Source organism: Mesocricetus auratus, unplaced genomic scaffold (assembly GCF_017639785.1).
Source record: "Mesocricetus auratus isolate SY011 unplaced genomic scaffold, BCM_Maur_2.0 Super-Scaffold_100023, whole genome shotgun sequence".
Lineage (NCBI taxonomy): Eukaryota > Metazoa > Chordata > Mammalia > Rodentia > Cricetidae > Mesocricetus > Mesocricetus auratus.
In genome coordinates this window covers 3,355,001-3,360,329 of record NW_024429204.1, presented here as the reverse complement: position 1 = coordinate 3,360,329, position 5,329 = coordinate 3,355,001, and the positions used below count along the sequence as shown (strand labels likewise).

Sequence of the window (5,329 nt, the reverse complement as noted above, 5' to 3'; positions counted from 1 at the left end):
CACCTGGCCAAGGACCTGCCACCCCCCACCCCCCAGGATGAGTTTACTTTGAGTGCATGAAAGATACGGGAGGAATAATTATCCCTTAATGAGATTACCTTCTTTTCCTTCCCAGAATTCCCACTCCCGGTGCAGGGGCTTACAGAGCAACATTTCCTTCCATCTTCCTACCTGCATTCTAAGCACGCTTACACTACACTCTGTTGATCACGTTCCCCGTGATGCTCCCCTCTCTGTCATGTGGATGCTTGTCCACCACGTGGCTGACCCCCAAGCCTAACCCTAAGAGCGTGGCCCTAGGCTTCCTCCTCTCCGTCTCCCTCCTCCAGACAATAGCCTAGATTCACAGTTTTCCCGCTTTGGGATTTTTCTCTTGGTTGGGCGGTGGTGGTGGCACACATCTTTAATCCCAGCACTCGGGAGGCACAGGCAGGAGGATCTCTGTGAGTTTGGGGCCAGCCTGGTCTAAAAGAGCGAGTTTCGGGACAACCTGAGCTACACGGAGAAACAACAAATTTCTTTGAAACTCTCATAAAGGTGTCCTCGAGCTTCCTTTGGAGTCCATTCTCATGCTCTTTGAATAATGAGACGATGAACCCCAAGAGGAGGACCCTGACTTCTCCAGTAATTCGTGACCTCTCTGGTGGGACTCCTCAGTAATACAAGAGCCTAGTGGAGCTTTTTTTTTTTTTTCTTTCCTGGCTGCCTATTGGCCACCTGGGCCTCCAGGTAGCCATCCGTCCTTGCTTCTCAAAGCTGCCTTCAGAAAGCCAAGCAACCACTGTCTCCATCCATTAATGGAGCCCCGTTTTGGAAAATACGTGAAACCCACAGGATTCTGTCCTCCCTTGGTTTAACTCAAGCTGCCCAGTCCTGACCCTCAAAGGGATGAAAAGCCACCCTGCCCTGGTGTGGGTGATCAACTGAGCCATTTGCATCTGGAAGTTTCTGTCTGTCCCCATGCTTAACCCAGCCCCCTAGCAGTGTTGCCCAGAAGAGGGCAAACAGTTTCGCTTCCTCTGGAGGAGATGTGAAAAAAAATAAAGACGGGCGGCCAAAGCAGGAAGAGGAAGGGAGGGTGCCCATATTTATAGAGAAACCCCAGTTGCCGGACCAGAGTGCCACGTGTGGGAGCTGCTCACACACTTATGCACATGGCTAAGAGGAGCCAAGCCCTGCCCAAGAGCTTGTGGGAAAAGACTGGAGGGCAGCACTAGGGGGTGTCCTGGGCTACACAATCCCTCCACACACTACCCTGCAATAAAGGACACCAAGAAGAGGACCAATGACCAGCCGAGTCGTCGCCACCTCTACCATCCATACCCACCGTCCCCCGTGTTGGACACCCAGCCACTAAGGTGTCCTCCCAGGCGGGCCAGCTTTAGGGAGAACCCGGTACTCAGCCTGGCACTGGGCGTTCACTGCCGCGCAGGGGACTCCCACCCGCAGACTAAACTACCCTGCTCTTAGGGGTCTGTGCTGTCTGTGTCGGGTGGAAATGAGTCCTGGGGAGGAAGGAGGTCCTGAGGATGAACTCAGAGGAGGCCTGGAAGGCGGGAGGTGGTGACGCTTGGGGGGGGGGACTTGTGTCGGGAGTTTGCACACTGAAGGCTCCCACTGGGAGAAAGTCAGGCTCCTGGGAGGGACATGGGGTCTATCCTCAGCTCACATCTGTCCAACTCCTCATAGCCCAAGGACGCCCGATTCCGGGAGATCCAGGGAGCACACAGTGGCCCAGCAGAGATGATTTCAAAGTGAGTGACTGACATCTGGAGACTTTCGAAACTCCGGGACAGAAGGGACAGAACCAACCAAACCCCTGACTCCAGAGGAGGAGTAGGATTTCTAACCCAGTCAGGGTTTGCGCTCTCTCTCTCTCTCTCTCTCTCTCTCTCTCTCTCTCTCTCTCTCTCTCTCTCTCTCTCCATGCTCTCCAGGAGTCCCTGCATACAGGGTGACACTGGGACAGTGTGGAGGAAGTGGCGGCCACCATTTGATGCAGAGGACTAAGTTACTCCCTACAGTCAGCTACCAGGGACCTGGGAAGCGCGGGTGTCAGTCCAGCCCCAGGAAAACCTTTAGGCTTTCCCATTCTTCTTCACACAACGGGACAGGTCCACCACATTCTCAGCAAGCAAACACCAGAGGAACACCTGGTGGGAGAGGAAGAGACGGGAGCCCAGGCTGTCAGCCCCCAAGCCTCACTTTGGGTGGCACCGGGAGATGAGCCGTGTAGGAGACAAGAGCGAACCCTCTGCTAAGATTTATTTTTAAAAAAATGGTTTCTTGTTGCTGTTATTTTTTTTTGTCAAGAAAATTTTGCCTTTTAAAAGTTCATGTAAATTAGTATCCAGAAATGGTGACTTTAATGAATGACATTTTCATGGGTGTGTGTCACGTACTTCCCTCGGATTCATGCACCCTGTGTTTTCCTCTCTTGCCCAATGGGTTTCCTCCCTTTTCTGTGTTTATTTATTTTTACTGGGTCTCACTATATATGCCTGGTTGGCCTGGAACTTGATGTGTAGACCAAACCGGCCTCCAAATCACAGAAGTCACATGCCTTTGCCCCCCAGGTGCTAGGATTAACACCGAACCCCAGTTTTTGTTTTTTTGTTTTTTTAGAGAACAAGGTCTCTCTCTGTGTAGCCCAGGCTAGCCTCAAACTGTGGAGGGCCTGCCTTGGCCTCCAGAGTGCTGGGATTAGAAATGAGTGCTGCCAGGCTTCAAGGTCACCGTTTATTATTTTTGTTGTTTGTTGTTATTGATTTGTTTTCCTTTTTGTCTGTATGAGGACAAGCCCGGGTCCCTTCTGCCAATACGGCCTGACCACACCCGTTAGTGCTTGGCTGCCTGTCTCCAGTCCTGGGACCCACGTGCTTCCTCTTCAGGGTACCCCGGTGCATTCTGGGGCTCACTCTGAGCAGGGCTGCCTAGGCTGGCATTATCTAATTGCTGGCCACCTCCTTTTTTTTTTTTTTTTTTTTGGTTTTTTGAGACAGGGTTTCTCTGTGGCTTTGGAGGCTGTCCTGGAACTCTCTCGGTAGACCAGGCTGGCCTCGAACTCACAATGATCTGCCTGCCTCTGCCTCCCGAGTGCTGGGATTAAAGGCGTGCTCCACCAACGCCCGGCTGCTGGTCACCTCCTTTTGTTACATTGTTTCCTCCAAGCCGCCTGGCTCCGAAAGCCTCCTTCCCAGACAGACAGCTGAGATGCCAGCCTCCTTCTGCCCATGCCATGGAGAACAGAGAGAGCGATCAGAAACTCTCGCCTCCAAGCAGCTGCAGCCGGATCCAAGGCACAGACTGCTGGGGCAGCCGGTGACAACGAGGATGGGCCAGGGCCCTATTGACGGCTGTGGCTTTCTTATTAGGCTCAGCTTTCAGCTTCGTGGCGCATGACAAGGGGTCACCATGACAACATAACAAATACTGGGACGGGACTAGTCACCTCCTGGGAGGGTGACCCCCGGTGTCCAGAAGGCCCCCTCTCATTTCAGACAGACAGATGCTCCTGGGTTCTCGAAGCACCCAGTCAAAGGGCTTTGAGCCGACTTCTGGGTACAAAAACTAAATACAGCCACCGGCCGCCTGGGCGACAGGCCCAGGACTGTGGGGTCCGCCCGTGAGGAAAAGTTCCTGGAGAGCAGGAGGCATGGAAGCCTCATCCTGCCCTGTCCTGTCTGATGGGCAGGCAGTTTGGACAGAGCGAACACAACCTGGGCTGTGAGCCTCTCAAGCGCCTCACGTGGGATCTCTCGCTCACGATAACACTTGAGGGACCGACGACTATTGGGGGGGCACATTTTAAGCGTATTTATCTGCCTGGCATTTCCAAACGGGGAAACTGGCATCCAGGAAGACGAGTTCTCCAAAGCTCCGAAGAACATGAGTCAGAATTCGAACATAGGTAGCTGTTCTCTAGGGTCCAGGCTCGGAACAACTACTGTCTTTGCAGTGACGAACTAATAATGGATGAATCTGTGTAGGGAAGTCTGAACGGGCACTAGAGGCAGAAACCTGGAGCAGAACTAAAGCAGAACCACAGACAGAATGTGTGGGGGTGAGGGTGTGTGCAGGGGTGAGGGTGTGTGCAGGGGTGAGGGTGTGTGCAGGGGTGAGGGTGTGTGGGGGATGAGGGTGTGTGCAGGGGTGAGGGTGTATGGAGGGTGAGGGTGTGTGCAGGGGTGAGGGTGCGTGCAGGGGTGAGGGTGCGTGCAGGGGTGAGGGTGCGTGCAGGGGTGAGGGTGTGTGCGGGGTGAGGGTGTATGGAGGGTGAGGGTGTGTGGGGGATGAGGGTGTGTGCAGGGGTGAGGGTGTGTGGAGGGTGAGGGTGCGTGCAGGGGTGAGGGTGCGTGCAGGGGTGAGGGTGTGTGGAGGGTGAGGGTGCGTGCAGGGGTGAGGGTGTATGGAGGGTGAGGGTGCGTGCGGGGTGAGGGTGCGTGCGGGGTGAGGGTGCGTGCAGGGGTGAGGGTGCGTGCAGGGGTGAGGGTGCGTGCAGGGGTGAGGGTGCGTGCAGGGGTGAGGGTGCGTGCAGGGGTGAGGGTGCGTGCAGGGGTGAGGGTGCGTGCGGGGTGAGGGTGTGTGGGGGGTGAGGGTGTGTGGGGGGTGAGGGTGTGTGCAGGGGTGAGGGTGTGTGGAGGGTGAGGGTGTGTGCAGGAGTGAGGGTGTGTGGGGGATGAGGGTGCGTGCAGGGGTGAGGGTGTGTGCAGGGGTGAGGGTGTGTGCAGGGGTGAGGGTGTGTGCGGGGTGAGGGTGCGTGCGGGTTGAGGGTGCGTGCAGGGGTGAGGGTGTATGCGGGGGTGAGGGTGTGTGCAGGGGTGAGGGTGCGTGCAGGGGTGAGGGTGCGTGCAGGGGTGAGGGTGTATGGAGGGTGAGGGTGCGTGCAGGGGTGAGGGTGCGTGCAGGGGTGAGGGTGTGTGCGGGGTGAGGGTGTGTGCGGGGTGAGGGTGCGTGCAGGGGTGAGGGTGCGTGCAGGGTGAGGGTGTGTGCAGGGGTGAGGGTGCGTGCAGGGGTGAGGGTGCGTGCAGGGGTGAGGGTGCGTGCAGGGGTGAGGGTGCGTGCAGGGGTGAGGGTGTATGGAGGGTGAGGGTGCGTGCAGGGGTGAGGGTGTATGGAGGGTGAGGGTGCGTGCAGGGGTGAGGGTGTGTGCGGGGTGAGGGTGTGTGCAGGGGTGAGGGTGTGTGCAGGGGTGAGGGTGCGTGCAGGGGTGAGGGTGCGTGCAGGGGTGCGTGCCTGGCCCTGGATGCATGCACAGGGCTCTTGTCCTCTCTTCGGTCCCCGTACCTGCAGGTGTCAGCGGGCGGCCGGCACCGAGGCTCTCCCGCTG

General features: G+C 56.9%; 1 long non-coding RNA gene across 1 annotated transcript; it reads left to right on the top strand.

The window, feature by feature from the left end:
* Positions 1 to 414: 414 nt before the first annotated feature.
* On the top strand, positions 415 to 2,288 carry LOC121133660. Its single transcript, XR_005870609.1, has 2 exons — positions 415 to 1,358; positions 1,690 to 2,288. It is a non-coding gene; the product is annotated as an uncharacterized LOC121133660 (long non-coding RNA).
* Positions 2,289 to 5,329: the final 3,041 nt, after the last annotated feature.